This window comes from Poecilia latipinna, unplaced genomic scaffold (assembly GCF_001443285.1).
Source record: "Poecilia latipinna isolate Pla-1442-1.1 unplaced genomic scaffold, P_latipinna-1.0 Scaffold796, whole genome shotgun sequence".
Taxonomy (NCBI): Eukaryota; Metazoa; Chordata; class Actinopteri; order Cyprinodontiformes; family Poeciliidae; genus Poecilia; species Poecilia latipinna.
In genome coordinates this window covers 104,458-121,606 of record NW_015113412.1, presented here as the reverse complement: position 1 = coordinate 121,606, position 17,149 = coordinate 104,458, and the positions used below count along the sequence as shown (strand labels likewise).

Below are 17,149 nucleotides of genomic sequence, written 5' to 3'. Positions count from 1 at the left end.
GCAGTAATGTTTTTTTTTTCCTGGATTATAAAAAATATTTTTTTCCAAAGTACCAAGGTATATTGGAGATATTTTGTTGGCTATACATAATCTAATAAAACATTAGACCATGAGCAATTTGCTTATATTTTTCTTGTCAATACGGTGAAACAAAAAAAACTGCTGCCAAAAATATTTTGACAATGGTAAATGAACAAATACACCAAAACCAGAATGAATCACTCTGATATCCCGAGTAACATCAAATTCAACAATTACTGTACAAAGGCAGTGGGACTATTAGTTTCTCCATCTTTCCGTTGGATTTTGCAGATAGGAGTTTTGATTGGATTTTTCAGGTTTGCCTTTCTGTTTCCGTTAATTGCAACTCACTCAGTTTATCCATCCTCAGTTTACAAAGTGAAATACAAGCTTTCAATAAATTTGGATTTTTTTTCCCCCTATGGCATCAGTAACCACCACACATGTAAGTACTTATTATTTTAAAACATAACATTAACAGTGGGGCCCACGTTTTTTTATGATGGCATTGGAGTCACATGCTGTCTACAACCAACGACAACAAAGACAGATATGAGGTGGAAGGAAGCCCCAGGGGGAAAAGGCCGTATGTCTCAGTTTCCACCGCAACAATGGAGCACGTGTTGTCCATATTGTCGCTGTTGTTCTCCTACATTGTGTGTATCAGCTTACCAGAAAACGACATCACATCCTGTCGCTGCTGATCTGGAATTTCGGGGCCTCACACATTTGAATAGATGTGAAGATTTCCGTGACAGTCATCTGCTGGAAGTGAACCCCGGTGACCCCTGGCATCTGGCACTTGCATCATTTGAAAGGGATGTGAAAGTCAAGCTTCCCACCAATGGTGTCGTGTCACGTCAGTGTTCTGACCAATCAGATTTTTGTATTCATTTAAAAATGTAGTTTTTTTTTTTTTTGCTAAACATAGCAATGAAATTAAGTAACATCAGACTTGTATAGTTTTTTGTTAGAAAATGACTGGGTATCACTTAAATGCTATATAGAGATATATAAAAGTTTTCCTTAAGTAATGAGTTACAAAAGGCTTTATTTTGTGAATGGTCAACACTTTTGATTTTGAGCTTTTCAATAGCCCTTGTGTGGGCAGTTAAGACAGGCAGCTGGGCGAAGAAGCAGTTAAAGCTGCCTAGCTATTGAGGAAGCTAATGAACGAGAACTGTGAATGGGTGGTATGGTGCTGCTGGAGTGTCATTCAAACAAACAAAGGAATGGGCTACGGGGTGGTGTCAATGGTCTCACTGGGGCATGTGCCGTTTAAACCGTTGGGTTTTGCCACTAATCACTGCCTTCTAATCCCCCGGGGCCCCTCATTTTAATTCCCAAAGGATTCTGGGTGTTGAATGGGGAATTATATAAGTATAATACGAGTCAGGGTGAAAGTTCTGTTGTTGGAAACTGACAGGTCAGTGTGAAGAGCACTTTGGAAGGACGCTGAAGAGGAAGGTGTATTATACTAAAACAAAATGTGTTTTCCTGTCACCACTTCCATACTAAATAAAACCAAAACACCCTAGTTGTCAAAGGGTGTCACTCATAAAATAAGTACTTCTGACCAAAGTGATATAAGTGAGTATTTGAAGGGAATATGTTAGCTTTATTTATTAGATTAGATTTTAACAGCTTTGTGACAGTAAGAGAAAAACCCAAAAGATGTTGTTTGAATTTGTTTTTACACCAATAAGCAAAAACCTTGCTATTCTAATTGAGATCAAAGTTTATGCGGACAACAGCCTATGAACTATTTACTCCAAGTTTGTGCAACTTAAAGTACTAATTAATTAAGTACCAATTCATGACTTAATTAATGTATTTATTTATTTGTATTGAGTCTTAAGGCTCCCCCAACAGGTGAACAGGCTGTCAAATTACTTCCTACTTAGTGTTAGAGTTAAGATGAATAGATCTAAGGTTTAATTATTGGAAGAAATAAAAAATGAACCCAGAGCATTTTATAAACCCATGTTCTCTTTACTCTTGTATAGAAATGTGTACAAGGTATTTTATAACCTGGTTTCTTGGCATTTTTATGTTCAAAGCTTTCTTGGGTAATGTCCTTGTGTCTCTGAGTATATTTGTAATGTCTTCAAACACTTACTATGATTTGTAATTACTGAGTTTGCTTCCCCTTTGAGTTCAGTTTCTGTCTTAGACTTGACTGAAATGTGTTCTCTTATTTTGCATCATGGTCATAAAGTGATCTTGAGAGTTCACTAAAGGTAAATGCTTTTGACTCTCTGGGAGAGTTTAAAGTTATTTTAAAGACTACTGTAAGAAAAGAGAGAAACTGCAATCCAGCGCTACACATTGTTACATTTAAAACACTCAGATTAGTTTCATATATGTTTTATCTATTTTGATGTGAATGTCAATGTTTTAGTTTGTACCTTCTTACTTGTAATGTACCTTTTTGATTAGGTCATCTCAGAAGATGAAATAGTTAGATAAATAAAAAGATATTGCTGCTGCTCCTATTATATCTATGGTTTTAAGGCTGTTTAATTTTCCTACTTTTCCAGTGTCTCTTTAAACTTTCTGCTATATTTAAATTATTTCTGAATGCTCTAAAATAACTATATGTTAAAATTCAGCAATTTATTTGTTATTTCCTAATTGTTGTACCTGCTCTGCACTTGATCCCGACATCATATTTCGTAGTGACGAACTAAAGGTAGTGGGGTGGCATTCTTGGCTAAAATGATTGGATTCAAAATGAGTGTAAACTCAGCTTTTGTTTATAGAAAAAAACACACTCCAAAAGCCTGAGAAAATATTGCTCAAGACCACTTCAGAAACAAAACTAGAGTATTTTTGAAGGACTTCTGCAATAAATGGATTTTAAAAATATTGTTTCACATTTGTCCTGCTGAAATATGCTTTAATACTGAACATAAAGGCATGAAATATGAAATCTGTAAAGTACAAATCATAAATATTCTTTGCGATTTATGCTGAGGGTAGCTAGTTTAACATTTCTGATCACAGGCCAATGCAAGACATAGTTCTGCAACATTTTCATTCACACTGGTTCAAAAAGATGCATCCAAATTTTACGTGTCTGGAGCATACACGTTTTCAAGACCTGAACAGAGATCGATCCATCCATCCATCCATCCATCCATCCATCCATCCATCCATCCATCCATCCATCTTTTTCAATAACTGTTTATCTGTTATTGCACAGCTTCTCTTCTTGAAGCTGATGAATACAGGGAAGTGGAATGTTATTCTAAAATGTACTGTTGCGACAATAATATTCTACAATGTTTCTGGGTTAAATAGCTCATGCTCTAGCTTGTAAGTTTTCATTGGGCATCATAATGTTATTCAATTCTTTATGTTTTCAGATTTTTTCATTAGGCGTTTTATTTTGGACACTTCATGCCTTGATGGGTGAAAGTAGAAAGGTGACCATGAATTTGTGTGGTTGGTTACTCTTGGTAAAAATGTCTAGATCTGTTCTTCAGTTTCTGTCTGACTTCCACTGGTTGTTTTGGTTGGATGCATTGGTGTGGGTAATGGGATTACCATCTGGGTGTGTTATACCATCCAAGTAAAGGGTCTTGCTGCAGGAAAAATAAAGCAGTTGGCAGCACAGTGCATATCAGAGCAGCCACAACTTGTTTACTTGTGCTGCAGCAATGCAAACAGGAACTGGGGCAAACAGACTGAAACATCTTTAACAATATTCAACTGAAATGTGTCAGTTTATATTATCCAAAATAATAATAATAATGATAATAATAATAATAATAATAATAATAATAATAATAATAATAATAATAATAATAATAATACAAAATATGCAATTGTTTTCTTTGTGCAATGTATTTAAACATAAAATCCAGAATTTTGAGTTTAGTCTTGCGCATTTTATTTTTATTTGAAACAAATTTAGTCAATAAAAATAACAAAATAAATGGTGCTCTATCTAAGAAAATCTGAAGATAAAAAACACATGTAAATATCACCAGTACTCATGTTATTGTTCTTGCTTGCTTACTGGGTCGCAGTATCTGTTCTCGTATAAAGTTTGATGTGGAATGCAGAGGGCCTGAGTAAAACAGGAGCAACCGAGTAGATGGAAGTTTCATTACCAACTCTGCTCAATGATCATCTTCATTTGCTAAGAAAACAAACCGAGGCCAGATGGCAAAGCTGATGAGTGCTCATCGATCTGTGGTCTCTTTTGCGCTCTTGCTTAATTTTGGAAAGAGGAGGGATGGACCTCTGAAGGGTGAGGAGGGAAAGTCTTGAGCAGATGTGACTTCTCTTGTTAATGCTGAGAATAACACTCCAAACATGAGTGATATAAGAGCTTCAGAATAGCCCTTAAAGTTTGGAACAGCCTCACTGGTGAGCCTCAATGTTACAGAAGTGCTCATTAAAATATGATAATACCATTAAGAGTAACTTCTGGCTCCATGCACATGGCTCATTAAACATGCAAATAATATTTTAATAGTCTCAAAGACATATTTGATAAGTCACATCTGTTAATTAAAGTAGTGTTTGAGAAGATCTCAGGTGCAGGAGATCTGGTCTGATAAAGCTACTTCACAGGGAATATTTAACCTACAGCCTTTGATCATTGTACCTCTGAGACTTTCAGATTTAAATGGTCTTTTGTTAGGTTTTTTTTAAATAACAGAAACACTTGTACAACCCCTCACATAGAGTTAAAAGCAAATATTTAAACCCAGCACAAGTTTAATTTCAACCAAAAGGCTATTTCATGATAATCATCTATGAAATCGTTGTGTTTCCATAGACAGTTAAAAGTTCAAGATTAAAAAGTAAGTAGCAATTTAATCTGGATTTGACCTTAATGACCCCCCATCACCACTTAGGCTGCGATATTAGGAGAACAGTTCTGTGATAGAAGTATCTTATTAAAAACAACCCTTCATTACCATAAGACATGGGAAAGTGGTTGGCTTCCTAATCTGTGGAAGCCGTAGATGATTATCTTTCCACAACCCAAAATGTTCAGCACTGTGCGAAAGGGGAAAAACAGCAACAACAACAAAAACAAAAACAATAAATGTTTAGCTTCTGTTGTGGCCAAATCTCTATTTTCACTGTGAAATTGTGTTTAGTCATGGTGTAATTTTTCCGTATTGGCAGGGATGTGGGTGTTGCGTATTGCTCTCTGTGAGTGGAAGAAATAAAGTAGAGAGACGGGACAAACGTGAGGACAGGATTGCACACATTTAGTGAAAGTTTACCAAAGCAGCGCATAGAATCGCTGTAATGGATCGGATTATAACCAGATGACCCGTCAACCAGGGGCATGGGAGAACTTGTTGTCATGCCAGGATTTGACAAATGCAAAAAGGCAGCAAGAGATGCCTAGTGAATACCAATTGATCTGAATTCAATGTGCTGGTGAGTGCCATCCAGGAAAGCTGGCAAGCACGGCTTCAATTCCACCAGTGGCACAGGACAAACAGATTGAGCCGATTATGCTGCTGATTATGTTAGCGGGATGAGAGACAAGAAGCAATGATAGCAACAGAGAAAGACATGATTCCTCCTGAACAGCTTACTTATTTGTCTATCAAGGATAAAGCTCTTCTTTCATAAAGTTCAAATATATACAGAGCGATATGCAACACCCTAAGCATGATAAAATTGGCAAGGAAAATTAATAAGGAAATGAGATTGGTACACAAAGTGATCCTGGTTCAAACTATTTTCACTATGTCTTACATTTTGTCCTATTCACAAAGTATGGAACCGTTTCTATCGCACGTTTTAATTTCATACCATCAAATCACGACAAATATAATCTCGCTGCAGTTTATGACACAAACAATTCGTCCCAACACAGTAATGGAGTCAGATTTAGATCTGGTTACAGGCAGTCCAATTTAACCCAGAATCAAAACTAAAAAAATTCAGTAATCATTTTATGATAATTGGTAAAAAGTAATCTTTTTTTAAGCTGATCATGACACACTAAATTTTGTTTTACCAGCTGCAACCCAGGAATTCCAACTGGGCAAAGTCTTGTTTTTAGCTGGGCACAGTCGGCAGGGTTAGCTCACATAAAATCTGCAAAGAGTATGAATGGTGAGACCCGGGCAGCCCTGAGAGGCAGTCAGTCAAATGTTTTACTTTTTATTTTTGTCGAATCACGGTCAGATAGTTTAAGCTGGTTACTGATCTATTAACTGAGCTATTTGCAAACAGGTGTTCCCAACAACCAATACAGAGGACAGGGTGGAGTTAACCTATTTAGGTTGATGAGATGAAAGAACAATACCTTGAGTTGACTTTGCCAAAGCAGGATCTTTGAGCTTTTACAATTGTGTCACAATTATTGGGTGTTTGATTTTTTCTATTGGGTAACTTTTGCTTAATGATGTCTGCCATTTTAGTTGACAACTATATTTACTGTGATCCCCTTTCATGATTTTTTTTCCCTTAGACTTTTTTTTTTCCCAAACATTATCCCCTTTTTTTTTTTTTTTTTTTTTTACTTTGTGCATTTCTATTTCGTTTCCTTGGTTTTTCTTGGTTTATTGTTGTGTTCTCTTAGTTGCTTGTTGTTAGTCTGCCTCCCGTTTGCAGTGTGTTAACACCAGTCATCATTACTCATGCCTTTCACCTGTACTGCTTCATCATCCCCATGTGTTTCAGCTGATCTACCACTCATTCTGATTTTTTTTTTTTCTCTTCAGCACCAGGTTCTCCATTTTCTTTCCCTGATTCACTGCTAATTAATTACTCTGGTCTTCCTGTTCTTGACTTTTAAATGTTTTGTTGTTACTTTTCTCAATAATGCCTGTCATTATTGGTTGTCTGCACAATGGCTATGTCTATTAAACATGAAGCTCGACAGGTTCCCATAGTCCTCTGTGTGCCAGCAGAGTGCGCCGGTGACAGATTAGGAGCAAGCGGACACATTTTTTTTTATTGCCTGTATGGTGCAGAAATGTATTGGGAGTATATTGAAGGGGAAACACGGACAGACTTTAACACCTGTTACAACACCAGGAAAAAGTCAGCAGTAAATGTGCTTAAAAGAATGTCCCAGTATATTGAAGGGTAAAATGGTGGAACTCCATACAAACCAGCCCACTTAAAGCACTGGGTGGTTTCTTAAACTTTTAATTTCTGAATTGCCTTACTACCTTCATGTCATATGAGCAATATCAAAACTCTGCTGGCACCAACCAAGCAGAAATCTTATCTACTTCATGCTTAAATTTGTTAGTGCACTTATTATTTTCACTCGTCAGTTCTTACAGAGTTCTTTTTATTGAAAAGAATAGATGCAAATATTTGTAGATAATGATAAAAAAAAATATGCATTAAAATAAGATTATATGCACCTTTAAGGGACAGCAATGCTGACTTGAAGGTTTTCAGATAAGAGTTTTGGCTGATTTGCTTGTCAGAGTTGATTATGTTTTAAAGCAAATGGACTTTCAAAAATGCAAAAATATAGACTTCAAATATAATAATAAAAAAACTTAAAGTAAACAAAAAATGTGTAAATTTTCAGAATTGTGTTTTAAATCACAGTAGATATGTCAGCCAGCTGCCATAAATTGTAGGCAGCTTTTAAAATGTCTTTTCTTGGCGTGCATGGTCGGATTGCTGCTGAATCAGAGTTTAGCTATGGCTTCTAGAGAGAACACAGAGTTTTTGCTGTTCTTCTCACCACAGTAATGGTTAGAGCATTCCTATTACCTACTCTGAGCTCTGAAGATGGGATTCCTGTTGAGAAGACTGGGAGCGTCTCTGCTGCACTGCATTGCGATGAGTTATCCACTGATGTTTTCCTGCTCTTGCTTCTCTCGACTCATCTCAACAGTTTTACTTTGCCTGCCTCCTCTCTTTAACCATAGAGCAGTTTTTTTTTTAGTATGTCTGGCCTTTTGAGCTAATTCTGTCCTATTGCTTCACCAGCATGTACTCTTTACCCTTCATGTTTTTCCTTCACTTTTTGAAACTCACTTTCTAACTGAAGCTGAAGCAAATTACATTATAGCTGATACAAACAGCTCTTTGTATTTTATTTTTAAAACACCCCTAAGTTTCATTGCGTTCAACAGTCATTATTTGGCCTGAAAATACAACCTGAAATGTAAGTAGTCTGGTTTTTTTTAATTTATTTTTTACTTTTATTCCTTTATGGTAAAAAAAAAAAAAATCTGTGATGGTTCACGGTCTAGACCGATCTTTTACTGTGTTGTGCCTGCGTAGCCTGGCAGTGTGATAGATTGGCGATATGTTTAACGTTTACTTCTTCTCTTGCACCTTGTCAGCTGGTGTAGGTTTCAGATAAGTTGCAACCCTGAACCAGAGAGCAGGTACAAAAAATGGAAACGGGAAAATCATGTAGTAAACTTTACAAGTTAGAAAACATAAAACAGTCCAACTATTAGCTTGCCTGACATTTATTGGCTTTTTTGCAGGCTATGGGCAATTACAGACAACACCTGCTTCTACAAATAATAAATTAAATGTATGAAAGGCAGACTGCCTGTCTTTTTTCCAACAATTGCTGTTGTCATGCAAGATTTGACTCTTGTGAGTCAAACCTTTTTAATTGTTCTAATGCAGTAAGGCGTTGTTTGATGGACTCATCTGCACATGTGGCAACATTGGATGTTTGTAATAAATGAAACATTGCATGTGACACGTTTCAATGGAAATATGCAAGAAAAATATAATGAAAACTGCACAAAATTTTATAATTGTATATAAACATATTAGCAGTCTAATCAATTGATTGAGTGGTTGATTAGGGAATTGGTTAAATTAATTCTTGGTCATTTAGTTGTTTGACTGATTTTGTTTGTTTTTTTTAAACGAGCTGTCAAATAGATGTTAAGCGAAACCAAAGTTTCACTAGAGTTAACACAATATTATTGCACAAAAGAAAAGACTGTTTTGCAAGAAAGGACATTTTACAAAGATTGGCTCAAATTGTCAGGAAACCAGAAGCTGGCTTACTTTCATTATGGAGCTTAAAGAAGCAGAATGAGATGCATATGTGATATGTGCCTCGTATGCAATAACAAAAACTGGGAAGTTTACTTTCGCAAAGAAGAATAGAGAGACTGAAATTGGCATCCCTTTGGTCCCTACTGTCAGTTTGTCTCCTTATTTTTAACTTCTGTCCTCATCCTCATTTCTCTCTTCCAACTAATGCTTCTCTGTGTTGTCACTCCATGTCGTGTTATCAGACACCATTGTCATCTTATTTCTCATGGGAACCCCGGTTGTCTCCTTATTCCCTCTATATCCTCTCTCCTATCCTGCCCTCCTACTTTCTCTTCCTTCCCCCGGAGTCTGTTGTCAGTTTTTGGACTCCCTGCGGCACATCTCGCAGCAAACCTTCCTGAGACATAATTGTAAAAAGATTTAAACGGAAATATCGAATTGAGAGGATCAAAGATATTGCAGAGAAGATGCAATGCAGTAGGAATCCGATCAGTAGTAAGTGCAAAGATGCGACTCCATTGCTCTTGTTTCATAAAATCAAGACATTTAGAGACAGTTTGAGACATGGATGTATGCTGTCTCTGTGTGTGTATGTGTGTGTGTGTGTGTGCGTGTGTGTGTGTGCGCGCATGTAAAATAGGTGCCAGGCTTGAAAGTTAAAAATGAAGTCTATAATCCCCAGACAGCTTTGCACTATTCCTTCAGACAAATACCCCTCCTACTTTCAAAGCCATCTTCAGGGTAGTTCTGGCATGGGACACTCTTTTACTGGGGAGTCGACAGGAACCAATATCCTTTCCCTCTGAGCCTGCAGGAAGTCTGGGTTTCTCATCACAGAACTGGCTGCCTGACAGCTCATCCATTCAGCACGGCCCCACTAGGCTTTGCCCCAGTGCTTACTGTTTTAACTGGGCCTCCGCAACAAACCTCTTTGCCGTGTTGACTGTGTAGAATAAAAAGCCGTGACACTGAAGCTGGTCAGGCCGCATGATGGTCAGATCTCAGGAGTCGAGGGGTTGTTGGTACGGTGGGAGTGGAAGAGGAAGAGCTTAAGCAAAGGAAGACAGAAAATAAAGTAAGACAGAATGAAGAGAGATCTTACAGTAAGTAACCTAAAGCAGCAGTGTTGGGAAGAATAGGCATTTCTCTTCCAAGTCCCTTGTGGTTAGCACAGTGAGTAATTTTTCAAGTTAAAAAGAAGGATTTGGGTTAGATATGGAAGCCCATGAGAGTCAATGTGGCATTTGCACTACATGTTTAGCACCAGCTGAAAACGAGAAAAAAGAAGTCCAGAATTTAAATAAACAGGAATGTGTTTGTATTTGAGACATAATGAGAGAAATAAATAAATAATAAAAAAAAAGATTTGTGTGAAAATTATTTTGGTTTGGTGATAATTACTATTATAAAACGTGAAACACCTTCCCATTTGAAATTTAATAGGTGTTAGGCATATAGGCGCCACTCTTTTAATCACGTAGACCTAGATACGGAGGAGCACAACCAAAATAGCTCCATGTTCCACCCGTTTATTCCCTCAAGTCTGTGCGGGTGCACCACTGCTCAGTGACGTCCTCCGTACTCCGATGGTGGCCAGCCTCCACCACAGATGGAGGGAAAAATATATGGAGAGACAAAAGAATGGAAATAGGACAAGCAAGGCCTGAAGCAAATGGAACAAGTAGCTGGAATCAATTTTATCATCTAATTATCATTTTGGCCTGACCTCTGTGCACTCAATATCACTTCTTACAGTAATAGATATGAAAGCGCTTTCTCTACATCCTAATTAGAATGGGCACATAAACCTACAGGTGGACATGCGTCAGTTCGGTTAATATGTGTGAGTTTAGACTTTGGGTGAAAATTATCAGAATAGTTATGTGAAAGCATACCCATATGTTTGAAAGCTAACTAGAAGTAATTAAATGATCAGCCTGGGACAATATGAAGGTGCAGCCACTATTTGCAGAACTGGAGTTTTGAGTACCAGGTCTTTAACAAGTTAAAATGTCTATACCCTATGCGCACTGTCCCAGTTTGCTCTTGACTGGGTGTATGTACATACTTTGACTGTGGGGTGATTGTAAGGTAGGGAGGGGGGTCTGAGTAGAAGTCAACAACTCAATTTGCCAATTGTTAACACCACAGTATCTAGAATACCCATGTCAAACCTTGAAGCACGCGGGCTACAGCAGCAGGAAGACATAATGAGAGCTGCTATGGCCATCTAAGAATATCTGAGATTACAGTTCAATCAAGCTTTCTGACACATTAATAGATTTAAAAACTATTGCCTGGTTCAATAACTTTTCATTCCCATCTTTATAATTCAGATTTGAGTAGGATTCATCATACTGTCAGTAAACTTGAATGGTGTGAGCATGAGCTGAAACAGGTAAGCCATCCCTGCAAGATTCAAACCATGTTATATGAAATCTTACATTTTCAGCATTAATGTTGGGATGCTACTGTAAATATGCAGGTTTTTAATCTCACATCATGGCTGCAGCCAAGCTGTTTTAGCAGCTACTCTTTAACATTAGGTCACAGTTACAACTTTTAAAGACAGTTAAAATTTCAAATATATAAAATTAGTTATACAATTGGCCCATAATTTGTGCACATAGGAAATAAACGCATGCAATATTTGTGTTTAAGAGATAAAACTAGTGGTAGCTAACATAGCTTCATGTTAGATCAAACTGAAAAATCAACAGAAAAAAATGAAGAAAAATGCTTCAAAATGGCATGAGATAAGCTCTTACTACAAGATCTGTCTTGTTATTATTTAAGAAAACAATGTATCCTATTAAAAGATTTGAGCACAGCATAACATCAGATCATCAGAGATGTTATGTTACTGGCTTCCTGTGACACCACTGGACACTACAATCGGTTACTAAAAAAAGCATACTGATGTCAAATTTCTGTAACGAGATCTTGCTGTCGTGTTGCACAAAGTGCAGACATCAGGCATATTTGTGGATTAGCAGGAGTGAGCGACCTTTTACCCACCAGCAGCACTTGTGAGTCATGTTGCCTTGTTTATGTATCCCGACTTTGCCTTTGTCTCTCCTCGTCTGTACAGTGACAGCCAACAGTGACCTCTGCCAGCACACTTCAGACCTGACCTGCTCTCGTCTCAAATAATGAACAAGTTGGGCCAAGAGCTTTGTAAATAGAAGGAACCCTCAGGCTGGTTTCTGGATAAAACTCTATTTAAAATTCAACCAAGACAAAAGAAAATACATGTATTTTCAAAGTATTATATTTTTCGATTCATTATTCGATCCGTTCCTTTTAAACTTTGTAGATTTGTAAAGCAAGCACGGTCAATGCAGTCACACTAACAGTTATAAGACAATTTAAAGAAAACATTTACATGTGTGGACCTACCTCTCATTCTGTGCTCCCACACTTCTATTTATCATTTACAGCTTAATGTCTAAGAATACAAAATGTTCTTTGGTTCTGAAGCCCAGCAAGATCAAAGTTGTTTTTGTATGGATTTATGAAAGAACTGATTTGATTTAGGAGCTTTACTTTCTTCAGCTTTGTTCTCTCAGTGCACAATAGAAATAAATCTTTGTGTATGGCTGGCTGTCATCAAATGAATCAAAATCTCAGAAAAAAAAAAAAAAAAGTTTTGTCTGTATAAGCTGACAAGTGTCATAGTTGCACCAAGGAAGATTTCAATTGTTTTAGTGCAAAATCAAATTACATCTAAATAAGAATATGATTGTGTTTTACCTTGCTCTTGAGGTATGTCACTAAACAAAAAAAAGGGTTATTTTCATAATTCCTCATTTAAATTTGCACAATTTCTCTACTTAGATTATTGCATTTTAAATACTTAGTTTATGCACAATGTTATCTCAGTCATATTCATGTTTTTGTATATGACCCTATTGCGCCCTCTTTTACTAAAGCTGCATAAACCTCAATGTAAAGTGGCGACCTCTAATTCCCTCTTCGGATCTCAATGCTTACTTTGTAACCATAAGATATAATGGAGATATAGAACTAAATGCTGTGCTAGTGTGCAATAAAAGTCTTGGTGTTGCATCGCTTGAACGCTTTTCAAAAATTTTTACATTTTTTCCTTGTAGTTTTACTGGCCAGGTTCATAAAACGTTATGCACCATGTGTTACGCTGATCCATCTTACAATGTAGGAGGAGTAATCCAAGGTTTGCATTTGTCTCATTATAGAAAAATAATCTAGTTTGGTAGAAGGGGGCATGGCCAATGTAAAAGTGAGGTAGAGTCATTCAAGGATTGAGCTGATATAAGGCTCTTTAGCAAAACGCTCCACAATTTAGGAGTCCGTAGTGAAAACACATTGCCTTCTCCAATAGGGTTCCCCAGATATTGAGGGATAGGAAATTTTTAGTCTGAGTAGTAGTTGGGTTTTTCTACCAAATTGCTTAATCAGCTTATCCCAGCATTTTCTGGTTCTTCTGGCCCACACGTTTTACACTAATAATAATTAGTAAGAAATAAAAAAATCCCTACAACTACAATAGAGTTCCCCACTATGCTGGGAGCAAGAAACGGCCAAGCTTAGCATGATGCGTTAGCCTGCTTCTGTGGACTTGGAACCCTAATTACAGTTAACAATTTCTTCAATGGAAAGAAATTTTCCACACCTGAAGGATTTATTTTAGAATAACATTTATTTATCAGTCCATTGAAACAGATTATGTTGTATAGACCCTTGAGTATATGGGACCCAAAAACGCTTTCTTTGTTGTAACGGTGTGTAGGTTAGATTTCATCTGCTGGGTTACGCGTTGACATTTTCTGCTACTAAAATTGATGTAATCCTCTTAAGTGTGATGGTGGAAAAACAGTGCACAGAAAGCGGGGCGACATGATGTCGCTGAGGTTAGTAATAAAAGTAATTGTAACAGCTTCCAGAGAGACTGATTGTAATCCATATGGGAACCTAGCAGAGATTAAAGCTTCTGACCTTAAGGGCATCAGTGTCACGTGTGGCTGGATAAATGAAACCAGGAAAAAAAAAAAAAAGTGATTCAACTAAAACTGATGACTTAACTTTTATTTTGCTACCTCTTCCTAAAAGTAATTTTAAGAGATTGGATAGTGCAATGTCCGTACAGTGATGTAGTGGTCAGCACTGTCACCTCGAAGCAAGAAGGTCTAAGGCTTATATCTCAGGTGTGTGCAGTTTGTGTGTTTTTTTCAGTGCATGCCTGGGTGAACTGGTGATGTCTAAATAGGCTGTAAGTTTGAGTGCAAGTTAATGAACTATTGACCTTTGCAAATTTTAGGTCACTTATAGCTTGTTGATGCATGACAAAGAGCAATGGACAGATGGATGGCACATCTTAGTTAACTTTTAATAAAATATTTGATTCAATCAAAATCTATAAAAGTCTTTTTTTCCAAAGTCTGACAGAGACTTCAACATTTTGTAGGAGATAATTAACAACTAGAGTTTAGAAAGTGCTTGCCTCTTCATAAAGCAATTATTTATTTCAAAGACCAGACTTGTTTGACCTGAGACGTCTCCATTTTTACTAAAATAAAACATGGTGGAGGCATCAGATTTTTTTCAGGCGACCTGATTTGCATACTGAATTGTTAATTACAAGGGGGCTTTAACATCTTTTTCTAATGGCGGAGATATAATTAGTTTTCTTGAGTGGTGCTGTTCATTCCCCATTCAGGAATATTCATCCTTTCCACCATGCATTTTTTACTTGTCTACTAGGTGCTCTTGTATTTTTACACCTGGTTTATTTGCCTGATTTCACACCTCCCTATTTCCCATTGTGTGCCCAACACCAGCCTCCTTACTGCTTGGAGTCTCTCTTGCTCTTTGTTTGAGATTGCCTTATTTGCCATGTTGCCTTTGTTAGATAGTTACAATCCCACAATCCTGCCTGATACCTGCTCTGGTGTCATTGTGTGTGCCTTATTGCCTACTCATTAGTCAGCGTGATTTAGCATCTGATAGTTTCCCTTTTTCAGCAAAATCTGTCATCCAATACTTTAGCTACCTTACTCACTTTATTTTAATATTTTTTTATACTTTAGAACCATTTTGAGATGTAACATTAAAACTGTTAGTGTCTTTAATAGGAGCTGATATAGTCAAGAGAGCCAAATCCCTTTGGCAAAGAGAAATGTGTGTTTTCACTAATACAGAATCTCTTTTTCCATTTCATCTTCTGTTCAATAACCAAGGTATGAACATCATATCACTTTCTTTTTGGTCAGTCTTTGGCAGTCAAGATGATTTGTCACATCTTGAAAAGTCCCTAAATCTAATTTATTTTATGAACAAAACTGAAGTGTAAAGGTGGGTAAAGCACAGGCAGACTGTGGCAGAGTCTTTATGTAACTATAGCTCGTCCAAGAGATAATCATGCATTTGTACATCTTTATACTCTATGGCCTGGTTCACAAGTACGATTGTATTTCATATAAAAAAGCTATTTTATGCATTTCTCAACAAATGAGCAGTCTGGCACCATTACAAAAACGGCTTGTATCCTTGAAAATGCATTTGATATAACAAATCACATGCATTGCCTGTGCTTATGCCAGTGTGGACAGGAAACAAAAGCTTGACTGTTGTCCTTGACTGACTGCACTTGCATGATGAAAGAGGCCAAAATCCAAAGAAATGTTTCATAATGAATTATGTTTGCCTGTGTGTTGGAAAAAAGCACGTTGGTATGGCACACCATGCTGACATACAGAATTATTGTGTCTTTACCTTCACCAACTGGATGAAAATAATGAGTACTAAGTGATTTCACAACATAACTCAAGCCTATTGTGATTAAGGTCAAGGTTCTTAAACCACTGGTGTTCAACTATCACTAATCTACAAGTTTTGCATAAAAACTTAGGATGCAAAATTAAAGAAGGGATGTGTAATGCAACATTGAAACTGAAGCCTGGCTTAGTTTTTTTTATTTTTATTTTTTTGGTTATCTTCAAGAGGCTGAGGCGAATTCATTTTTTTCGTCTGAGTCATGGCTAAAACATGGATTTGCACAGAGTTTTTCTATTCACAAAAGGCCTAGCAATTCAGAAATGTCTTTTTTGACAGGTGGTTCCTTTTGTTTGTGAAGTCATGAAGGACGAGTTGTATCTCTTAAAGCGCTGCTCCACAGAGAGCCGTCCTTTCTTGTCGCTGTATGACAACGGTTAAAATTTTAATTTCAACTGAGACATGTCAGAGATAAAAACCCTGTAAGGATATTTCACTCCTTGTGTTCCCCTGCAACAAACGGTAGCAAGCAACATTTTGTGTACAAGTGTTCTGGTGGTGTCATCGGAAATTAAAACATTGCCTCAGAGCACTGGGATGAGTAGGAAGTTCTGTTTGAAGTTTCTTTTTGCAAGAAGGAGAACAATTGTGTCTTATACAATACACTGAATAACTATTTAGACAGTGATACATTTGGAATCCATACTCGTGTTTTTAAGACAAAAAAAACTGTCCTTTTAGTTTTGCTAAAGAAATGCCACAATGATAGGTTTGGCACATGTGACATAGCCAAGACAATAATGTCATCATAAACTATGTACAAAATAAAGTGAACAAAATGTCAGAAGCACCACTTCCTGTGCTTCCCGCTGAAAAAGAAAATGAAACAAAGCAAATCTTAGGTTCATTGTTTATATATTTATTCATTTCTAAGAGTCCATGCTTTCAATTGTTCCTCTGCAGAGAGCAATATTTCCCTTTTATTTCACCAGTGGCCGACTACTGCACAGCTTGCCCTGGCATGGTTCCATACTGCATGTCATTGTTGAAAACCAAGTTAAAACTTAAACATAATTATAGCCGGGATTTTACCAGAACTGCCAAACTGCTAAGCTTTAAAGTAAATATTATTTATCTGATCTTGTCATTTCAAATTGTGATATGTTAATCCTTTGTATTATGTAATCCTGCTGTATATTATATAGTCATATGGTCCAATTGCAACTTTTAGGTATTACCCGAGCACTGGCAGAATCAGAAGAAATGGGGCTTTGAGGATTTATTACATTATCAGCACATGGAGTTGAATAAGTTCAGTAATGGGCCATCAAACCGGCTCCTTTTATTCCCCTTAAAAGCAGGAGACAATCTTCTAATGGGCAGCAGATAAAATGTA

General features: G+C 36.9%; 1 long non-coding RNA gene across 1 annotated transcript in view; it reads right to left on the bottom strand.

Annotated features, from left to right (window-relative positions):
* Positions 1 to 813, bottom strand: part of LOC106956201 (uncharacterized) — a 66,654-nt gene extending 65,841 nt beyond the window's left edge. Inside the window, exon 1 of the long non-coding RNA XR_001426731.1 lies at positions 694 to 813. This is a non-coding gene — a long non-coding RNA (uncharacterized LOC106956201). The remainder of the gene's footprint in view (positions 1 to 693) is intronic.
* Between the last annotated feature and the right edge of the window lie 16,336 nt (positions 814 to 17,149).